At 39.9% G+C, this 23970-nt stretch overlaps 1 long non-coding RNA gene across 3 annotated transcripts; it reads right to left on the reverse strand.

Annotated features, from left to right (window-relative positions):
* Positions 1 to 4739: 4739 nt before the first annotated feature.
* Positions 4740 to 21979, reverse strand: LOC131357498 (uncharacterized). 3 transcript variants are annotated; one of them, XR_009205278.1, is made up of 5 exons: positions 21842 to 21979; positions 20041 to 20492; positions 19625 to 19829; positions 10438 to 10517; positions 4740 to 10346 (listed from the first exon to the last, which is right to left on the reverse strand). It is a non-coding gene; the product is annotated as an uncharacterized LOC131357498 (long non-coding RNA). The 3 variants fall into 3 exon arrangements; XR_009205279.1 differs by lacking the exon at positions 20041 to 20492; XR_009205277.1 differs by having other exon boundaries at positions 19625 to 20492.
* Positions 21980 to 23970: the final 1991 nt, after the last annotated feature.

The raw sequence follows: 23970 nt of genomic DNA on the forward strand, positions 1-23970 counted from the left end.
ATTACAATTAGTATTAGCAAACTAAATACCAAGCTGGGATAGTGTCTATCAATGAGGGAACAAAGAGAAACGATTCCTTGTAACCGTCTGAAATGTCAAAAACAAATCATAAGATAGAAACGAACAGTTCACTCCATTCATAACATATTGTGCTTTGTTGATGAGGTAATTACTAAAACAAGCTTCTAACCAACAAGAGACTGTTTGACAGTCTGTCAGAAGCTCAAATGTTGGTAAATTGTGAAATTTGTTGGGACATGTTGCTACTCTATGACAGAGATCCAAAGCCTGTGAACAAATCTGATAAAAAGGAATGCTGGTAAGAAGAAATCATCCAGCAATGCTCCATAAAAATTCATGCGGTGACATTATATTTCTCTGTGCACATTATAAATACTGAGGCGTGTCACACTTCTCATTTTATTCTCCGCCGTCTTATTTTCTTTGGACAGCCCTCTCCCTTGTATAGTCTTCCCAAGACAAAGCAATCATTTTAACACAGCAAATGACTTGAAACTGAAACATTTTTCTATTGAATTTACTTCTGAGCATCTCTAAAACTGCAACACTTTCTTAATGCACAATCATTCAACATTTAGCACAATATATCTCACTGACTCAGGTAGAGTAATAGAAGCAATATGTATCTCTCTGGTACCTCACACTAACTCTAACTAATAACATTAATTATGTACAGGAACATAGTCAGTGGTGCAGAAGGTTAAACTCCACTGAAATGATAGAAATACTTTCGATGGTATGAGTGTAATGTAGGTGTGGATGGTGGCCTAAAGTGGACTGCTTTTCCATCCAGTGTGTATTCCCACCTCACGCTCAGTGTTCCCGGCAGAGTCTCTAATCCCCCCAACCCTGACCAGGATAAAGCTCGTCCTTTCAACCAGAGCTTGTGTTTTAGTTAGCTAGCTACTTAGTGTGTAGTATGCTATTTGGGGCTCAGCTTTGAATGTGTATTGACTTGCTACTCGCAGCTGTCAGGTTAATCCGTGTTGTGGAGACAGGCACAGAACATTACGAAATTCTCTGTCATGACTAGGTTGAAATAGCATTTTTACCAGAGGGGAAGAAATTCCCAAATCTTTCAGCCAACTTTTGTAGGATATTTTACCCTAGTGTAACCACTGCTGATGATCTTTATGATAATTCAATCATAAAGTGATGGGATATAGACCACTCGAAACATTTATTGTACTGAACTCAGCTGTAGCTTCCCATATCATCTTTTTGATGCTCTGTATAAGGGTCACCATGTGATGTGAGCCCTAGGATAAACAAACGTTATGACAAAAAACCCCTTTAGGATTTCTTCTTTACACCAAGTCCTCTTCTCTTATCAAACCTACTGTATTCAAACCATCTGTAAGTGTTTAATCCGGATAAAATCTTGTAAATGTCTTCTTCTCTGGTTCACATGGAACAATCTGCTACACATCCAATCTGCAGATCGTCACCCAGAAGAAGATGGGTTCCTTTTAGACTCTGGTTTCTTCGTCAGGTCGTCTCAGGCAGTTTTTCCCCTTGCTACTGTCATCTCTGGCTTGCACATTTTGGATCTAAAACTAAATCTATATCCAGATTTCTGTAAAGCTGCTTTGCGACAATGTCCATTGTTAAAAGTGCGATATAAAAAAAAAACTTGAAATCGAATATGTTACTGGTTTAACACCACTGTAAAATCACATCATGATGAATGATAAGCTGGAGTTTTCCTGGCAATGTGTTTAGGTAATGATAGTTTTCTGATGTACAATCCAATAATTCCATCAGGGATTGATTTTAGTGGATTTTGATGGCAAAAAGAAAATCGGCATTGAACATACAGCTCACTGGGATTGGAAAGAAGCTGAAGATGAGAGAACGCTAATTTTTTAAACTGTTGATATAAAAGGATTTTATGATGTAACAGTCAGGGTTGTTAGAAATATTATTCTTTTAGACCCAATATAATAAAATCCATAGACTGATAATTGGGAAAATATGCAGTGTTACTGTTAGGTTGCCATGGAAACTTGCCGGTATTTATATAAAGTATATCTGACTTGAAAGTTAACTTTGAACTTGTCAAATAAAAAAGGAACTTGTGTTTGAAATTTCAGCCCATACCCAAAGGCCCTAAATCATTCAAAGAAAACAGAGCAGACAGAACAAATTAAACATGAATTTTCTGCAATGCTCACGTGAGTATTAGTAGCACAGCCACGAGAAAGTCATTACAATCCTTTTTCTTTCCCAAGGAATGCAGGTTTTAGCTTTCACAAGTCTGTTAAACACCATAAAATCTGTGTGCTTGTTTTTATCTGTCAATTACTGCAAACTGAACATGAAAAATTTCATCTACAGGTTAGATTGTTAAATAAAGGTCAATTATTATTAGCTATAAACATTAAATTAGGCTTCTAATTAGAGGAGTGTATCAAGACCCATGAGACCAAACAAATGTAGCTGGCGGAGCAGGACGTTTTACTCTAATCTGGGTTGTAAACCTAGCAAGATAAACAGAGAGGGAGAGAAAGAAATAAAGCCCATACCATTGGGCATTTTTTTTTAAAAAAGCTTATCATAATGGTGTTATTTTTATGATTTCATTTTCTAGAGATAGAATCTAGCAGATGTGCAAAAAGTTAGCAGCATTTATCCCAAGGACAACTCTACATCGAATTGCTACTCGTTCCAAAATAAACACAATAAACACTGGCTATGTTCTACTGGCTAGTTCCATGGCTACTTTTCCAGGCTGGCAGAAGTCCACAGCTTGTCCTCGTACTCTTGTGGCTAGTGGACGCTCTAAAATGTTGGAGCTGTGGCACTCTGCCTCATTGCCTCCCGGTGAGTAAATGAGGAATGCCCTGTCCTTTCAAAAGTGTAAGTAATGTCATACTACCCACAAACTGTATGACTGGTGATCAGTGAAGGAGACATGGAAAACTGAGATTGGGTTCAGACAGATGCAAGCAATCTATCCATCAGCAATCCATTCACAACTGCTGTTCCTTCTGGAATCTTCCAGATCTGATCTGACTGTTGCGACGTGGCCAAGCAAACAATGCAGATGGATGGGGAAAGATCAGACAGATATAGCAGGGTGGACAGCAGTTGTCTAGAAGGGCCAAAAAATATAATTATAAGGCATATTTGATTTGGCTGATCCACATAAAATGTGTGCTATGACTATATATGACTATATCAGGGCACTAAGAAATGGCTTTGAAAAGGACACAGCCTAGCAAAAAACTTCAAATCAAATCTGCTGGAACATGTGCTCTTAGGGTCCCTTTTCATCCGTACATCAGTCCTGCCTATAATGGACATTTTGGAATATGTTGGTCATGTTTTATTCAACACAAGAGCAGGGCCAGATTGGTGATGGTCTGACATTCCATACACATCTAGTGTATATTCCCACCATGTGCCCAGGACAGGCTCTGGATCCTTCATATGACCCTGAGCAGGACAAAAGTGCTTAGTGGACATGAATGAAGTTCAGGAAGTTCAAGTTCAGTGTTTTTTCTTTCACGTCTGTGGCTATGCTGATTAACATGGGAACATATTGGATGTGGCAGAGTGCTCACGTGGCACATGTATCACATTCATTCATCTTCAGCAGCTAACTGATTTATCTTGGCCACAATCACAGTGGTTTCAATGAATTTGTTTCATTTTTAGGTAATGTATGACCAACTTAAGTTCATTTAAAAAAATATACAGGCATGTACAAACAAAAATAACTGCAGGAACTGGATAGCATAGGTTACTCGGATTCATACAATCCAGAGATGTCCAATCGGATACACAAAGGGTCGGAGAGGGTGCAGGCTTTCATTCCAATCATTCAGGAGCCACACCTGATTCCACCTGTTAAATCAGTTGATCTTGGCTTTCAGTAGACTCAGGTGTGGCTTTTGCTCAGTTGGAATGAAAACCTGTAGCCACACCAGCGCTTGAGATTGAACAGTCTGTGCACACATCCAGCTCAAAGTTTAAAATAAAAATTAGTACTGACCTTTCAAGCTATGAGAAACACTGGGGGGGAAAAAACCCCATCAGAATGAAATTTACTCCAGAAAAATGTGGTAACAATTTCCACACAAATATATTTAAATATATATACATTCTAATTTAGGTGAGGTTTACCACAAATTATTCTCAGTGAAAGAGATACACCTCAGTATGTGATGTAGAAAGAGTTGACTCACATTGTAGAGTCATGGAGGAAAAACTGATTCTTCTTCAGTACAGCTTTAAACATTAGCCACGAAAACAGAAGAAACATGATCAGCAGTGAGGCAGGGCTACCAGCTTTGCATCCAGACGCGTTGACAAGGGTAGTCCAGTTCCTTCTCTTTTTTTGTGCCTTAAATTGAAACACAGAATAAACTGTCTGGTGGAGGCTTTTCAAACTCGCCATTAGTCACTACAGCGAGCATGTCTCAGTGATAATCTACAACTCTAGCCTCACAGTGAGCAATGTTCAAACCTCTTATTGTTTATTATTAAGTGGCAGGTTTGTAGTGTCCAGACCATTAATCAACAGAGCAAAAGCAAAGAAAATGATAAAATAGAAAGTATTTTTAAAATACATGAGAGATGAATATGTCATATTCACACAATACTTGGACAAATTAACAGAAATATTGCTGTCCTTACTGTATAAAGAGGTTTAGGTTTTTCTGGTAGTATAATTCTAACTCATTTTGGTTGTTAAGGCTTAAAATGCTGGGGTGTGTGGCATTTACTTAGCCCAAATACAACACAACACATGCTTTAGGAACAGAGAGAATTTACTAGTTGACAAGAAACAACATAAAACAGACATAAAACCTGACACACAAAACTCATTCAGCCAGCACAAATGTATGAAAATGATGGAGGACATAGCATGCAACCTGAGATTTGCCACTTCCTCTAGGATACAGCGTGTTATGTTCTTACATCTTTGCCTACTCAAATGTTTGCTGTCTCCTTAGCTTTCTTTGTGTCCTGCCCATGCAGAAGTGTTCTGTTAACCCCCTTGGTGTAAACTGACAGGTGATGGCTGTGAAGGAGGCAAAATATTTCTCTCAGTTACCATGAGACGCTTGTGATGTCAGTGTCATGAAGCGGATGCGCTTCAAGAGTGACATGGCTCTAAACTTAAAACCAATAATCCCTACACAGTCCAAACCATCAGGTGGGTGTTGAGATCCTGTTCCGTTGACAGCACCAGGCAATGGAGGATTGTTAACTCAACTCTTTGCTATGGAAATGTTCCAGTATGAGACCAGCCTTCCCACTTACAAAGGGCTTCCTGAGCAAAGGGGTCTGTAGTAAATGAGAAATAGCTTTGACCCAGGACTCTCAAAACTACTACAACTTAAAACCATACACATTGGCTGCGATCTCCCAGGACTGTGTAATAAGTAGAACAGCTTAACTCTGTTTTCATTCTTTCTTGGCCAGATGCCTTTGTCTCATCTCACACACCTGCACTGTGTGTTAACAAGAATGCACCCTGAGACCAGAGCTCTTGGTGAGAGTGGCTGGCTTTTCCAGAGAAAGAGCGAGAGAGAGAGAGAGAGAGAGAGAGAGAGGCAGAGAGAGAGAGAGTACATGGTAACATGCTCATGCTTTCTGCACTAATTCTGCTTGTCGGGCTGCTGAAGCAGGCTTGGGAATAAGCTGTGTGTTTATATGTGTACATGCGTGCGTTTAACTAGCCGTGAAGCATGTTTGTGAGGCTAGAATCTGTTCTGATGAACACGATCATGCTAATGATAACCCACCCTGCGCTATGACGTAAAAAGAGAAGAAGAACCCTGGTGATTGGTTTCCAGTGGTCTGCTAATGCTACGAGTGTCACTGCCAAGAAATTCAAAGCACGATATTTGTCTCCCATTGGCCCAAATTAAGAGTTAGAGCTGAAATTAGGTGGAATGAACTCTTGGACTCAAAGAGAGAATAGGTTTGGGAAAGGAGAGATCCGAATTCACAGATGTCGGTAATGGTTGGAATGCTTTGATTATGTTGAATATAATTGGTTCTTACTGCGTAACAGCAATTCTTTTAAGTTTTGTGTAAATTATAAAGAGCAACAGAGTGAAGCAATGCCACATCAGATGATCTCATGCTTAGTGCAGACGAGACAAAATTGTCTTGATCTTTTGTCCTTCCATCATAATGTCTTTTTTGTCTTTGTTTCTCCAAATGATCGAAATTCTGCCATTCTCATCACATCTGCTGATCCCATTCAGTGCTCCTCTGTCTCCTACCTATTTATGAAACAGTCATGACTGTTCGCGCTTCTTAATCCCCCAGGCTTCATTGTTCCTGGGAAGCGCACTGTCACCATAGAAATCGCCAAAGAGAAACAGCAAAACAAAACAAGAAAGGCATAATACTAACTGAAGGGGGAGGGCAGGAAAAAAGTGGATGGAAAAAAAGAAAAGAAGAAGAAGGGGAAAGGAACAATTGTGAAAAATCTCCAAAGGTCAAAGCACTTGTAAGGGAAAAAAATAATAATAATAAAAAAAAGTGAAGGAAAGAAAAGAAAGTGTCGGCATGGAGCATGTGACGCACTGGCGGAGCGGACGTTGCCTGCTAAAGCGAATGGGTCTCGCGGGCTCTTTATATCTGACGCTCGACTACAATTTGGAGCGCAAACGCAGTGATCGCACATGTCGAACCTGTGCCAGGACTGACAGGCTGGTTGAGGAACGGCGTAGGAGTGGACTGAAGGTCACCATCCACCAAAACAAGCTCTAATGATAATTGATGTCTTTGTGGCCATGCAGGGGGCCCAATGGAACCAGGTTTAATTGTGTTCTCCACTTGTCTCGATTCTGATTTAATTCTGTGCACCTCTGAAACTGATACACCAGTAAACATTTGGAAGTCTTCCCACTGAATTGAGGCTGTAGAATCCAGCAAATCAAAATGTGCACTAGAAAACAAGAAATGCTCAATTTATTTTGGTGAAATGGCATTTTTGATTTAACCTGGACTAATGCGATCTGGACATTTGTAATGTTGTTAATGAAGGGGAGTGAGCAGGGGAATACAGCATGTGGTGTATTTCATTAACTGATACTAAGCGATTGATCCAGTGGAGCTGTAAATCCCAGTTCTTTGAATGCCAAGATGCCTCATCTGAAATAGATATACAGTACAAAATGATTCCATTGCTTTTAACGGCATGAATATTAGCCTGGGCCAAAGGAAGCAGTTTAGACTGTATATTGTGCTGGTTTTGGGCTACTATTAGCATTTTTTAAACTTTTACAAAATTTCGAAACTTTAATGGTTCTTCAGATTTCCCTCTGGAAGATCCCCTAAATGTTTGAACACTAGAAGAGTAGAGCTTTTCATACTGGTGATTGTAAACTCTGGGTAAAGGGAATCTGGGTTATCTTATTTCACATTTCACACTGCTCACACTGTACCTAGGGTTAACAATTAAATCCTGACTATTCATAATCTGACCTTTAACACAGTACATTATTAAACCCTGGGTTAACCTTCTTATTTGAGTTAACAACCACCACTGGATAAATACGGTCAGTGACTGCTTTGAGTAACAGCTTGTCTAGTGCTTTCACATCTGTGACTAAAAAATATCGCCACATAAATCCTCCTTGGCTGTTTTTAAGCCTCCTGAAATGCACAAAGGGAAGAAAGCACAAAAGAAAAAAAGAAATAAAAATTTGAACTACTGTTTACACAACATGCAAGATTTACTAATTTTTTTAAATATAGCAGCAGTAACCGCAGTATGAGTCCCAAATTAGTCCTCTTTTCATAAACTAGGAACCTATTTTCACACATTTCACAGATAGGACATGCTCAGTGTTGGATCTAATATCACACTGGTAACAGTGACAAAAAATAAAGAGGAAGCGTCTTCTCATGGCAAATGGGACAATATAAATAAATTGCAATGTTGGATGCTGGTGCAGTGAGTAGACTTACTGCCTCACAGCTCTAGGTTCTCCGGTTCGAGCTCAGGTTACTGTCTGTGTGGTGTTTCTGTGCATGTTTTCTCCAGGTCCACATGGGATTCCAACAAATTCCTCCCAAAAACATGCCAGTAGCAGGGATTGTCTATGCTAAATTGCTCGTAGGTATGAATATTTGTGCAGAGAAGAAAAGGCATCCCATTCAGTGTGTATTTTTCCTGGGATAGACTTGATTCAGTCACATTTTTCTAGTTTTAGTTGCAGTTACAGCTTTTTTTGTTTGCATATGTTTTATACTTTCTCCCACTCTGTGCTAAAATTTCCACAGAGCAAGAGAACGACGATGCTTTTTTCCCCTTCAGTCTGTTTTGAGCTTTAAAACAGAGATGGGTGTGATATATGTAGTTAATCATAACATATAGTCATGTACATTAAATACTACAGCCAGCAAGTCCCTATTGTGTATATTTGTAATGAAAAGCCCAGCAATAACTCTTCAAATGGAGAAATGCTGGGTGGTTAGAGGGCTAGTGTTAAAAGCATGGTTGCACTTTATTGCAAGTGGGCTTTCAGAAGGGATTAGCTGGTGGCTGGATAAAACCACAGCTATAACAACGCTATATCACTTTTTTTTCTCCCTAAAACTGTCAGTGGAAATAATGCTGTTCTATACCTTAAAGAAATGGCAGGGAAAATATCTTCATAATATCTCTGGCAAGCATGAAAAATAGGTGTATGTTTGCAGCTTGGATTCATTGTAAGCTGAAATTGTGACTGTTGATAAGAGGAGTCTAACAGTTTCTGTGGCCTGTAGCCTCTATGGGAAACATAAAATTAAAGCAAGTGGGCTTAAAAAGGTTTGCGCTCTCTCTCTGTCTCACTTCTTGTTTAAAATATGGATTTATAGAAAGCTGTGATATAATTTGGGGCTTTTGGGGCTTGCTGTAAAATTCATATAGAATGAGGCCAAGATTATGCAGGACATGTAGAACAACAGAGAGAGAGAGAGAGAGAGAGAGAGAGAGAGAGAGCAAGATGAGAGAAATCATAGTTAAATGTCTTAAGAACTTGGAGTGTATAGACAGCTTCCCAGAGTGCTTTGCTGCTCTGACCCAGCATTTTAAATGTTTTGGTGTCAAAACAATTGCTGCCATATGGTTTCAAGAGAGTGTCTCCTCTGTGCTTTTTGAAGCTGCCAAGTTAATCAATCAATGCATTGCAAGCACAATAGTAATTCCATCAACAATAATAATAATTTTCATTTTCCCTACCGATTGTCCTATACAGGGTCACAGTCTATCCCAGGGGACTTGGTGAAGAAAGTAGGGGACAACCTGGACATGGTCCCAACTCATTACAGTGCACAGTCGTACACTTTATGGATAATTTAGAGATATTAGATGGTAATCTGCCTACATTGCATGTTTTAGGACTAGGAGTAATTCTTAGGACATGCAAACTCTGTGCACATAGAGCAGAGGTGTGAATCGAACCCTCAACCCCAGAGGAGGGCCACAAACATGATACCCACTAAGCCACCATGCCCTACAACAATAACAACAACAACAAACAACAAGAGAATATGCATAAAGGTAAATCACACACTCTCACAGTGCACAGCTGTGGTCTGGTGCCACTCAAAAAAAATATTACAGCTTGCTGCTGAACAGCAAACACTGAAGAAAAGCATTAAACATTACAGCAGTGCCCTAATTTTTATGACCTGTTTTAGTAGTGTACATGACTCTAATGCATGGATGACGCAATCTACGTATTTTAAGAGCACAAATCTAATTAGGCTTTGAAGTGTACTGGATTTTACTGCATTTGAGGCAATCATAAGCGCTTATCATGGCTATGTAGTTGTAGCTAAAATGTATAAATATCATTACAATTACAGTTCTGGTTTTCTTTTAATGCATAGTCTAATTTATTTCTAATTCTCTGTTTCCCGCTTCCTTCCTTTCTTCCTTTTCTTTCTTTTATTTCCTTCATGAAATGTGCTATTGAAATATAATTTCCTTGGCATCTGATTTAAAAATTTCCTTTGTAAGGAAGGTATGAACATGAAAGACACAAGTACAACTGTTTCCTAGACACTGAAATAAAGTATAAAGTTTAACAGTCTGTCTTTTTACTTTTATGTTCTTATTGTGATTAAAAACAAGATCTTCCCATTATGATAAAAATAGGCTCTCTGGACTCATTTGCAGTTCTGGGTTTCTCCATATATATACGGGTGTGTGGGGGCGTGTATGTGGCCCTCCACCCGTCCTCGATGATAACCCCCAAAAGTATGAAATGGATCTCGCAGGAGTCAGGCCTCCATACTGCCTAGCACTCCATTACTAGCAGAGAGTCTTTTTCAATCCAAAAAACAGCTGTGCTTCAGGCCTCATGCTGAAAAAGAAAAAAAAAAACTTGAACGTCCCTTTAGAAATGCTTTCTTGCTTTTCTCTCCCATTTTTATCAGAAATATAGAAATACCCACCCAGTTCTGTCATGTGTGATTGGTTTTCCTCCAAGTATGACATGCTACAACTCATCTGGTTCTAGTTAGGGTGGAGCACCCTGTGGAGATGAAATGAACGCAAATGTCATTACAGAATCGATAAAGCCATTTTAGCCTGTTTGGATATAGATGGGAGACAAAAACGGGTACTTGTTCTTAAAAGCCATCTCCAGAAATTGGCATACAGCAAGTGCAATTTTAATGTAAACTTTTCAGCCATCTACCCAGCAGCTGCTGTTACAGAACTTTCACTCCCATCATCTGGAAATTTCACCACCATGGCTTTAGCTGTGTAGGAAAGTAATTGCTTTAATGCAAGGGCTACAACTTCTTTTCCACTGGGACATTATAGTAGAATACTGCTGGAAATGAGTGTTGCATCCATAGCCTGTACATGCAGGAAGCAGAGTAAAATAAATAAAAATCTCCTGGCAGAAAGATTTGCTAATTCATGCCTTGCTGCAGTTTCAGGTCAGTGACCCTTAATCAACAGAGTTCTGTAGTGAGTGCGGACTTCTTTAGCAGAATGATGTAAGAATAAATGTGAAACCAGGTAGACAATTGAACCAGTTTCTATTCCATTCCACCACAAGGGCTGTTTCATTCAGAACTGATTGATTTTGCTAATTTCAAACGGCCCCTGCTCTGCCATGCTTGTCTTCTTGCCCATTATCATCTTTGTGAGGAGCTGAGGAAGTGGATTGAGGATGATAAGAGTAGTGCTCTACTTTGATGTTTTGATGCTGTTATTGTTAAAGTGTGCACTGTCAAAGACAATGCGTAAAGGTACACCACTGATGATGGTACTTTTGATATTACTCATTTATTACTCAGTTGACTATGTAACTGAACAAGACACACGGCTTATTGTAATAGCTGGTGTGCAGCAGTGTGGTTGCTGTGGACACAGTAATTAATCATACCTTAATAAAGTTACAGCTTGTCAGAACTTTCTCAACCCTTTTTGCTTTTAGATATTTCAGATAAGATGGTGAGTTATTTGTCCTGAAGTTGGACATTATCAATGCCTGAATTTTTTTTGCTACCTGAACCTAGTAGCTCAACCTTGAACCATACTGAACATTTATGAAAAGTGAAAAGTAGGAGAAGAACCCAGCAGCAGAATTAAATCAGGAGCACTGAGGCAGAAGGCTGGCTTGCAAAAAAAAAGTTGGATCCTCCACCTCTTCATGTACCAATCTCACTGATGGGCATTTATACAGATTGATCTCTTCAGAAGATATGCTGGTTTGTAAAGCACATGATACACATGATACATAATGTATGTTATATCGCTAATATAGTGGGACACTCACTACTGGCCCTTAAGGAAAGATCTTGTAGACATCACTTCAAGCTATGTGACTCATTGCAAACAGGGTGTGGGAAATAACTGGGGCTGTTAATGCAGATGAGGTGACTACGACTGTGAAATCAATGTGGTTCACAGACAGGGCTGGACCCTGAGTATGGTGACCAATCAGAGGTTCAGCCAGCTGTTGAAGTTACTGGCCTGCCTTGCCCACTACCCATAAAATTAGACCTACTGTCCAAAATAATGGGCTCTAAGAAGTGATCTTAGCATATTGTGTTGTTTGCAAGGGGTCAGATATTCTCTTGTAAGTGCTCTCTGACAGTGTTCAGGGCTCAGACACAGTCTCCCAGTTTAAATGTAGACTAAAGACTTATCTCTTTAGCTTGGCATACATCTAACACTTCCCATAACCTTGTGCCCAAGTACATCTGATTAAATGCAGATTATCATCTAGTGCTGCTAATATTATCAACAGCAGCTACGCTAATGCTGTTCCATTGTTTCCCTTCTTCTACCCATCCCGAGGCATACAGAGACTGTGCTGGCTCCAGTGGCATCCGGAGATGGACCAGCTCCAGCCGGGTTCTGCTTGTGAGGATTGGGATATTCAAGCAGCGCTGTGGACAACAACCTCCTTATTGACTTACATAACATTATACACATGCTGTATCAGCATCACCCAAATGAGGATGGGTTCCCTTTTGAGTCTGGTTCCTCTCAAGGTTTCTTCCTCTTACCCTCTAAGGGAGTTTTTCCTTGCCACAGTCCCCTCAGTCACCTCAGGCTTGCTCACTTGGGATAACATCTAGGACTGTTTGTCTGTTTATATGTTTGTTGTTTTCTTGAGTCGTTTCTCATGTAAAGCTGCTTTGAGACAATGCTCTTTGTTAAAAGCGCTATACAAATAAAATTGAATTGAATTGCCCTCCATCTATTTGTTGGTTGTGTTCAGGCAAGTGGAAAGGTTTTTAGAAAGTGTTAAGCAGTAGTTGTGAGTAAGCTCATTGTCTGCATTATAAACAATGGGTTAGTCTGTCTATAAGTGTCTCTTTCTGAGTCTAATGTATGTGGCAGGATTAGCTGTGGTAGTGTCCCTCACACAGAACAATGATCCCACAGTGGGCTCTGGAATTGTTACTAATCAGCTTCTGTAACTTCCCCCATGAATCTTTGGAAAATGCAGACGTAGCATGGCTTTAGATATGCTTAAAACAGCTTTTTACTAGCCATCACAACAGCTAAATAAGTAAGCTAAATACATGCCTTTTTGGTTGGCATGCATTATCTGCATAGAGGACCAGAATTTGCCAGAACATGGCATGCTGTAGCCATACCCAGCATTTCCACCAAATCAGTTTCCACAGCTGTAAATTAATAAACCTGCAGTTAAAACTGTTAGGAACAATAAGCAACCAACTGCACCACAATCATCTCTGATCCCAGTCCACATCACTTCACAATCAACCCCACACCAACCCCTCTGCTAAAACAGAAGCACAGTGTATCTGGTCAGATGAAACAAAAGGTTGTATGTGTGATCCCAAGACCACCACAGTGAAGCATGGGAGGTGGGAGCATCATGACATAAGGCTGCAAATGATACTGGGGCATTACATACCACTGAAGGAAACATTAATGGAGCAAAGCAGTGGGATATATTAAAGTAAAAGTTTATCTCATTTCAGTAAAACAATAACCCCAAACCTACAGCCAAGATAACTCAAGTATGGCTTTCATGGCCGAGTCAATCCAAATGCTAGATTTTGCCATCAGACATTCATGTCCAATCTTATCTGCAAAAGGCAGGCGTGGGTGCAGGTTTTCATTCAAATCAAGCAGACGCCACACCAGATTCCACCTGTTTAATCAGTTATTCTTGGCTTTTAAAATACTACGAGGTGTGGCTTCTGCTGGGTTGGAATGAAAACCTGCACCCACACTGACCCTTTCCGTATAAGATTGGACAACCCTGATATAGTCTAAGAACAGTTTCATTACAGATTTAGTAATTAGAGGTTAAATAAACAGAATCACTCTTTATTTTCCACAACTAAATAAAAACAAAATATTTTAAATGGCATATTCTGTCTACTAGAAGGATTCAGATACACAGTAAACTTCATAGCAGCCCTAACTGTATTTTTGCAGAACCAAAATCGTCATCGGATATGCATTACTACTGACCTCTATACTTTGCATATCAAATATTTTAAGTAGGATGCTGTTATATTTTTTGTTGCTGCGTACACAATGATACGCCAGATAAATTTTCAGTTTCCGTCTGGATTTGTGTTATCTGTTTTACAGGGATCATGCTCTGACCTTTTTTACCGGCCTGGTATCTATGCAGACTTTTTACATACTGACATCTTCTTTCACTTCCTTGTTGTGATTGTTAGCGACAAGCTTTTATCCATTTACACATTTAATCAAGTTAAGACACTGACAATGTTAAGACAGTGTTCGAATAGCTAACATTTTCCTTGCATCCCTTCTGATTACATATGAAAGGAGGTAATAAGGCATCAAACTGGTTTTTCAGTCCTTCCAAATATGCAAGCTCAAATGCAAGATTCATTCCCATTCTCCGAGGCAGCCTTTGATGCCAGCAGTGAACAATCATTCAAATTGGCCGTGACAATGCTGATGAAAACATGTGAGAACAGGCCGAAAAACATGGATTGGAAAATTGAATCAATATCATTAATCACCCACAGAACTCTCATGATAATTAGTTCTGCCTTATATTAGGAGCCAAAAGGACAAGTGCATGAAGGCCTCAGCTTTCCACGTACCAAGTTCAGCAGAAGATCACCTCTGTGCTGCAACTTACCACACAATCAGTCTGCCAATAACAACATGATTCACTAAGCAGTATTGAGAATAGTTGATAAAAAAAAATGTGTATACTAAGAGAACTCAGGTCACCCTTACAGGGAAGGATGAGAGAAAGTGAGATTTGACTGTGCTCGTGGGTGTGCTCCTTGAATGACAGTCTTTCCTGCTCTACTTTGTTACAAACATGACACAACATTGACTTTGGAAAGCAGATGATATGGAGTTTTATCAGATCTCAAACAGGCGTAGTCATCCTTCCTTTTGGTATTATTTGAGCAGGCCTGAGGTATTTTTCAGTAGACTCACTCTTTTGGGCTGTATCAGTGTGGATCAGCGTGTCTCTAAACTGTTATTCTAGTGCTATGGTTGAATTATAGCACCTTTGAATTTTATTTGGGCCACAGTTATCGACCCCGAGACTCTTAATTATATTGCATCATTACAGATCATTATTACAAAAATGAGTCTCTTTCATACAGAAGCATTTCAGCTCCATTCTCGCAGCAAGCCAACATTTATTCTGTTAAAGTGAGGGGGTGAAGTTAACCATGACAATAGCAGAGAGGAGAAAAAATTTTAACATGACAGATCATGAGCGAAGCAGCAGGAACCTGAACAGAAAAAGCTTTTAACAAGCAACAATGCAATTTTATGAGTGAATGAGTGTGCCTTGCCCAAAGTGACATGACGGCCGGGTGAACTCGTGCCCATCTGAATTCATCTCTGAACACTGAGCCAGACACGGAGGTGACTGGCGGGGCATTCAGTGAGACAATAGCAAGGAACCGCGGACCTGATTATTGGCACTTTTATCAGGCCCTTATGAGACCCTAGTCACTTTGTTTTTTTCTCTTTAATAATTCTGTCTGGAAACTTTAAAGGACCTTGTAAAATGGGAGAGGCTGAGAAATTTTAAAGAAACTACCTCAACTGGAAAGTTCTTATGCAAATGCAGCATGAGCAGCTGTGCAGAGCCCAGAGTCTGCGCTGTCTGCTTTGGCTGACTGTGTTTGCAGAGGATCGTACCATGCCTTGCCATCTTTGAAGTGGAGTTGCTTATGCACTGTTTTTCTTGGCTATGACTTCTGTGTGGAAAATACAGTGCAACAAAGTTCTTGTCACCGCCGAAGCTCATGTTTTCACATTTATTTGTATTTAAAGCACAGATTTAAACATGCCACTGACACATTAATTCTCTTTAATCCCCAACTCAATACAAAAGTTTAATTTTAGGTTAAAAGGATCTATTAACTTAACATGCTTGAGTAGAGATGTCATTGTTTGAATGCAGTCATCACCTTTACCTGCAGGTATAAACAATATTTTGCCTGCCCTTTATCAGAGGACTGAACTAATCCCAGAACTAATCCCTCATCTGTTGTCATAGTGAAAGCCACATCACTATCTCAATAGTCTATATTTTCCTAACATTCCTTGTATGTCATAAAGATGACATAAGATAAATAAACTAATGCGTCAAACACAATGTGAATGTCATTTCTGTTTGTTGTACAGTATTGACATTGCTCTACAATTAATCCCTATCTCGTGGCCCAGTTGTTCATAGTGTTACACTTCAGAACACTTCGAAGTGTTATTCTTCAAAATTACAACTGCAAAAATATAATACATACTTACGGATAAGTGTGAAATGACTGTCTAACATTTAAATATGATCAACAAATTTGGCCATAATCTAATATTGAATGACATAATTCAACTAACGCAATATTCATGTTCATGTTTTTCAACACAGATCAATCTTTACCTCATATATTTTGAGAAATGATTTTATTAAGAATGTCCAGGAGTGGTGATTCGAACCACATCAGAATCAGAAAATAGGCTCCAAAGTGGTGCAACAGTAAAGCAGTCACCTTATCATGGGGGAGATCATGAGTTTAAATGCCAATTAAATCAACAAGACAGTCCTTGCTGCAGAACCAAAAGTCCAGGAGGTTGAGCTGGACATGATCCAGCCTCCACCTATATCCCCTAACCAATGAGATGCTCTACAATATGGAACAACATATTTTTCTAACGCACACATCCAACCTGGACACTGAGCTATCTCCACATCTTGGCCTTTTGGTCTAACTCTGTTCAGGTAAGAGGAGCTGAATCAGATTGGACTCCAAGCTCTGAAGCTCTGAAGTGAGGGTTACTTGAAATGGGCTATGCTTTCTGGGTGGGATGGATGGCATTACTTTTTCCACTGTCGATCAGAGCAACACTAGCCAATTATAGGCACCTCTGAGTGCGGAAGAGGGTAGTGTAATGCTTTTCACCAAGTGTCTTAAGCTTCGCTTATTATGTAGCTTTCAATATAAAATAAAATATTATGGCTTGTGCTAGCCTTTAGCCCCTCTGGTTGGTAGCTGTCCTATGCTAGGGAAGAGCTAACTGACCAAACTGAGAGAAAATTGTGTTATTTGAGCTTATACTTTGCATGCTATAGCTGTGAAAAGTTGGCAAGGAGCAGGAATCTGTTCTGGCCAGTGTTAATGCTTACATCCAGCTAGGCTGCATTCAGTCTGCAATATGATTCTGTAATTAGCCTTTTGTACTGTTGTCATTAATCAGCTAATGACATACAAACACTCAGAGAACAGATGTTGTGTCATACTGTGTTCTATCCTAAATCTCACACTGAAAGATTAGTGTGTCTGAAACGGTCGTGTGTAGTATCTGGATGGCATACTACATCATGTCGAAATCACAGTATGTAAACGCTGCATACTATTCTAACCTATAATTAGAGCAAATGAAAGGGGTCTGGCATTTGAGAGGCTCTATGACCTTTGAGAAGATACAGGGACCTTTTAATAAGGCATCAAAAACTGTTGGTGTAATCTGACCCTGTTAGCAAACTGCCGTTGAGGCATTTCTGTTTGTGGTAATAAAACTATAAGTGAAACAAATACTGGTGTGCTGAGGTATGTTATTATTACTTATAAAGTGTTTATTATCAGGAAATCATGGAAGTCATAGAGTGGGCTAACCGGGACACTGTATTAATTCCTGGGGTAGGGAAAGGACTCATCCTGAGCAACAGCTCACCAGAGTGACACAGAGCACAGATAGGTAAACACTATCACACACAGTCACATACTCCTTCACACCTGGGGGCAATGTAGAGTGCCACCACACAAACTCTAACCTGAGCTTGGAATCGAACCCAGGACACTGGAGCTGTGGAAAGACAGTCCAAAAAAAAGTGACCAAAACCTCCAACCACATAATGTACACAGGACAGGGTTATGGACAAAGGTTTATTATAAGGTTTTTACCTGGCATTCCTGAGTTAGACTTTAAAAAAATAAGGAAATCCGTTTTAATGGCACAGTTTGAAGAGCTTGCTTTGCCTTTGTGTATGTGTTAAGTGATAGGACCATTACATCCTCTTAGAAGGTGTGTGAGGTCAGCCATTAAATGCTTTGACTACCACCCGGCACTCCTGTGGCTACTACTGCATCTGTCAAATTCCACAGAAAGCTAAACACCACAGTGTGGCCCATTTATTTTGCTAACCCAGCACACAAAAATACATCAACAGTCCAAGAAAGTGGCTTAAATGCCGAGGTGATCATTTTTTCTTGTGGTTTACAACTCTTCAGAATGGCCACCTTTGGCTGGCTTTCCCCTCGCAGCTTGCTGGCTGGTGAGACCTGGATTGCAGAACTTTGCCTGATTTTTGAGCTCCAAAATATCCTCCTAAGCCCACTCTTGGCCAATCATTCGGTCTGTTCCATGCTTGACTTGCACCATGCCAGTACAAACTTATCCGGTGCTTACCCTCTTCTAGTTCTAACCACATTCACATGCAACATCACTAAAGTATGATGCAAACAGGTTGCTACAGACCTGGCATTAAAATTCAATCCTTCTTTACTGTTTTGTGATAAGATCCATAGCCAGCTGTCAAAGAAATCGAAACCTTGGCTTGCTAGAAAAGTGCGACATATGATTACTGTACCTCTTAGATAGATAGATAGATAGATAGATAGATAGATAGATAGATAGATAGATAGATAGATAGATAGATAGATAGATAGATAGATAGATAGATAGATAGATAGAAGCCCTTATGTTTTGGGCTTGAAGCTTTTATTTATTAATGTTTCATTTTTGGAGGGCATTTACTTGTGCTGGGTTCAAAAAGGGAGCAGCCATAAATTGGCGTAAGCCGTACACATTTGACACATTTGAACATTCTTGCCCAGACTCTCTGAACGCTACATTAGCATGAGCTCAGTCTTTCTCCTGGGTTGACTCAGTCTCTCTTTCCTCAAAACCGTTCCTCCAACAGACTGGAGAACAATATTGTGGTTTATAATCGAGACCCTCTCTGTGTGACTGCAGGTTCACACACAGCAAAGCAATTCCCAAGAACAGCCTGAGACAGATTTCTGTTGAGTGCTGTGTATTTCATCAAGCAGCCTGGTAGAACCTTCAGAAAGTCTTCAAATTCTCATTCTTTTGCTTACCAAATACCCTCTATATATTGTGATGCTCCTATAACTTTTCTATACCATTGTCTTTCTTAACAAGGTTTTACCCAGAACACACAATAAATCCACCTTTATAGCTCAATATGCCAAACACTGATCATCAAGCAGAGAGCAGACCTGATGCACTTGAACAAAAATGCACCAGTCATAGGTCTGGCTTGGGAAGCAACTGCCCCTGGTGACCTGAATGCAATCCTTCATCCACAAGGCCTTATCATTGCGTCACCTTAGTTGGATAATCAAGTGCTAATGAGTTTCGTTACACTTTACTTCACAATTCCCAACAGAAACTTTGTCAAAGAACAGGCTCCAAGAATCACGAGAGCAGACGCCTTGCCATATCTATAATATAAATCTGCTTCGCTACTTTGTCTGTATCCATGTAATGATTTATGGTAAAAGAAAAGAACTGTATCATAATCCATAATCCATAATCCATGCGTTCTGGGTGTCCGTGTCTATTAACTTGCTTTGTACAGCAATATGTTGGAATGTGCTGTACCTTGGGAATAAGGGTGTGGACAAGTGTCAGTGATTCAGATGATCAGATGAGGCCCAGATGTGGTTTCGTGGTTTGGGACTCCAGCCTGAGACATGGAGGGTTGTTGATTCAAGAGCCAGGTGGGTCGCAGATGGCGTTTGAAATCCCCTCAGATGGCTGCAGGTGTCAGAATTGCTGGCCTTCTGCTCTGCTGCAGTCGCACCCTCTACTAGGCAAAATATACAGAAAAAAGACAAAAGAAGGGCAAAAACATGGTAAATCTAAACACACAGTTCAAGGAGTCAAATATATCTGGTGTATCTGTGATTCATGAACATTTTCTGAGCCTTCTAAAATAATCCTGATAACAGAACCCATGCACTAAGACTACGTGTCACTTCCTTATCCACATCCATTCCACAACACTTGCTGGTCACCTTGGAGACATCAACATTGTGGATAAGAAGCGGTAAGGAAAGATAAAGAGAAGCCGAACACAGGTAAAGCATAGTGATGAGACCAGAGATCAGCAGACAATGAAGTGCAAACAGTCTGTAAACCGCCAGCATGATGGGCTTTCCAGCTGTCTTTCCTCTGATTTCCAAGACACGACTGCACAATCTTCGCACCAGCTTGGTCGAGGTACAGCCGCCATTGTTGTCTTACTTCCTTGTCATTCAACAGAGTGACATGTATCAGCGCTACCGACCGCATTTGTGGAAACCTGATCAGTGAGCGATGAAACCACTGTAAAGGAACGGATTGCTCTTTTGTTCTGGCTGTTTCCTGGCACATGAGAGCATATTTTTAGGTTATATTTTCCAGTTGTTGTTTTGGATTCCAGTGATGCAGCTAACTTCAGATAAAGAGTTTCAGTCAAAGTGTCCATCTGTGAAAAGATTCCAGAAAAGTGTGTGATGTTCTTTAATATTTGTAGTGTTCATATAAACAAAATCTAAACTTATTTCTTTTTTTTTAAATTCAAAAACCAATATGAAGCATTCTTTTCTGTGATTATTAAGAATATCGTTACACACCTATAATTGTATGATTGCATCACTAATATATAATTATATGATATTATTCCCATACAGAGAAGGCTGGTGAGGGTCCCAAGTCCAGCACCGTTTGATGATTTTCCTGTTTAAACAAGCCTCATTCAATAAATTAGTTAATAAACACGTTCACCAAATTCCACGAAATTCCAGGACCAGATATGGAGATCCATGATCTAGGTATTACGCTTTTATCAACTGTAGACAATTTGTTTGCTGTATTTGGCAGCATTTTCAGTAATTCTACAAATACCAGGGTATAAACGTAACCTCCGACTTACACAGCGCTAATTTACTGCCTTTATTATCATGGGCATTCCCTTATGTTGTGGCATGGGTGTTAAAAATTTCCATGATTGTTCAAGACACACTCACTCCACCCATAGAGTGGATTTATTTTCACACATGGTGGATGTGATGTCTTTAAATTCTCCCCACCCGCCTGTTGTTTATTCTGCTGTTAAGGATGAATATAAGCAGAGATGGGGTACAAAGGAAGACGTCCCTTCTTTTTGAACCCTCATCTTATCTGTACCTCCCAGTCTGCATCTTATAGCTCTGTGTAGATGTGTTTATGTGCAGTAGTGAATTACTGTTTAGAAGGTCTGGGGTTCAAGCCCCAGCACTACCAAGCTGCCACTGTTGGGCTTTTGAGTAAGGCCCTTAATCCTCTCATCTCCAGAGGTGCTGTTTCAAGGCTGTGCTCTGACCCTAACTTCCTATATATGAAAAAAAAAAAACATTTCACTCTGTCTATATTTGAGAAATAAAGGCTTCTTCTACTCCAAAGCAGATTAATGTGTGTGTATGTGTGTGCATGGTATTTATTTATATATCTATGTCTAGGTAAATTTTGTATCTATGATTGCAGTAACACACTTAGGCTTTTTCCATATTTTGTTCTATTTGTAACCCACTTTGAAAAGGTCCCCAAAGGGACCAATAAAAATAATCGGTTCCTTTGCACTGGTTTCTATAATCCATTAATCCAAAACAAGGTTTGTCTCATGAAGTATTAGGATCAACTGTAATGCAGACGCTGCCTGAAAGTCGCTTCAGAACGAATGAACTTGTTTTAATCAGCCAGTCAGTAATTAGTATATTCATGTCAAATTTCCTTACAAAGCGAGAACTTGACAAGACTAACTATATAAAGCAAATAGACAAGAGGTTTCTTAATCACCTGCGCAGATTGGTGACTGAGGGCCTCGGTGAATACAAAGTTTCCAATAGGTATTCCATCTTCACTTCAAAAAGTGGCATGGATGATGAATTCTCCATCCAGACATTTGAGCATGCAGGGAATGAAATGGGAATGCTATTACACTCTATTCAGTGTGATTCAAAAAACACTAGTCATGGACATAAACTCTTGCCAAGGCACCACGACAAGAGAGCCACTCAAGCAGACAGCTTGGAATCTGGGAATGTAATTAAAAATAGACACACGTTCACTCATGCTGTTCACTCCCTCTCTCATCCACACAAACACTTACTGATTCATTCATATACATCACCCAGACTCATTTGCAGCCTCATATGTTGTGTATCATAGGCAATATGTCGCTTTACAGAATTACAGAAACAGATGGAGGCTTCATCCTCCACCATGTGTTCCATAAGAGGTACATTAACAACAGAATAATGCTAGTGCAACATGAAGGAAGAAGGAAGATTGTAAGAAAATTGGCCTACTGCACTGCACAGGTAACACACTTATGTTATATGACTGATGAATGCAGAACCTCTCCTCAAGGGGGCCCCTGCTGGATTTGGGTTTCCTCCACCAGTGTGATCACTCTCACTAAAAGATTTGTCCAGACTTGCCTTTGTGAGCTGTTTGTGCTTAACTGGATAAATGTTTTGATCAGGACTTAGTTACTATTATGATAGAAACAAGTGTTTTTTTTAGCACAACGGCTGACATGCTGATGGACAGGCCTTCTTTCCTCTACCTGAAACACATGAAAATACCAAACTGTCAAATAACATTGTTAAAGGAAGTAACTTATAGATAGCTAGGAACATCGTAACAAGCTAGGTCTAATTGTCATAAAAGCTTGACATAATTACTGTATATTATAATATATCTTTAAACTACTTCCTTTAACAATGTCATTATGTTAAAATTCACTCATTCCGAGCCCTCATACACATCTTAAAGCTGCATATTGTCATTGTCCTTCAGCTGCTCCTGTTCAGGGTTGCCAGGTCATTCGATCCACACATTTTTGATTTGGCACAGGTTTTATGCCAGATGCCCTTCCTGACACAACCCTCCCTTTTTTTTTATCCTGGCTTGAGACCGCCACAGAGAGTTAACGCCTCAGCGGCTGGGTTGGCTTCCTGCCTGGGAATCAAACCCAGGCCATGGCGGTGAGATCGTGGGATCCTGTTGCTGGACCACCAGGGACACCAGTGAAGTTGCAAGAATACATATCTGGTACTTGTTGATACAGAAATTTGTAAAAAGTCTGTTCATTAGCATGATGACATACACTGGGCGTAGGTCATATAATATCACATGGTATTGGAAATTTGGTCAGTATTTTGCAAATAAGCATGGCATCAGAGTGATTCTTGATAGCAGTATCTGTATAAATATATACCTGTTTTGAGAAATAGCCTTTCTAACTCCAGGATTACTTCTTAACCTTGCCCCTCCCCAGATTCATAGGGATTATTATAGCACTGATTTGTATAGGCCCGCTTTTGCCATGATTCATCCTTTTCCTTATGTCTGGCAGTCTGGCAATAATATTACATACCTCTCACAGACGCTCTATCCTGGGGGCTCCAGATACTGCTGGCTGACAATCAAATACCACGTTCCTAGAGGTGTGGAAATCCCAATCTGTGGTGAATATGGCTAGCTGGGTGGCCAGCATAAGGGTTCCGTGGTCCATCAGTCTTTTGGGATTACCTTTGGGATGAAAGGGACAGATTCTGGTCTTCCCTAGCCCCAGCTGTTGCAGGATCTCTGCATCACTTCTACCCCTGGTCAATGTGGAACTCTTTTCAAATGAAGCTACAGAATATATACAACATCACTGCTCCACTTAGAGCATGACGTAGATCAAAGACATCAATTAACATTCAATACAAAGAAACAGGGCACATTATGAAGCAAACATCACTGCAAAAATCAATACTAACAATATTCCTAGACCTTTGCCTATGATGAAACATGTCTATCCTGACATTTGGTGTCTTTCAGGAAGACAGGGATTCATTAACAAGGCATGAGGGCTCACAGGATTGCTGAGGATAAACATGACATAAATCCTAGACCTATTTTGGGCCAAATCCTTA

This window comes from Hemibagrus wyckioides, linkage group LG08 (assembly GCF_019097595.1).
Source record: "Hemibagrus wyckioides isolate EC202008001 linkage group LG08, SWU_Hwy_1.0, whole genome shotgun sequence".
Lineage (NCBI taxonomy): Eukaryota > Metazoa > Chordata > Actinopteri > Siluriformes > Bagridae > Hemibagrus > Hemibagrus wyckioides.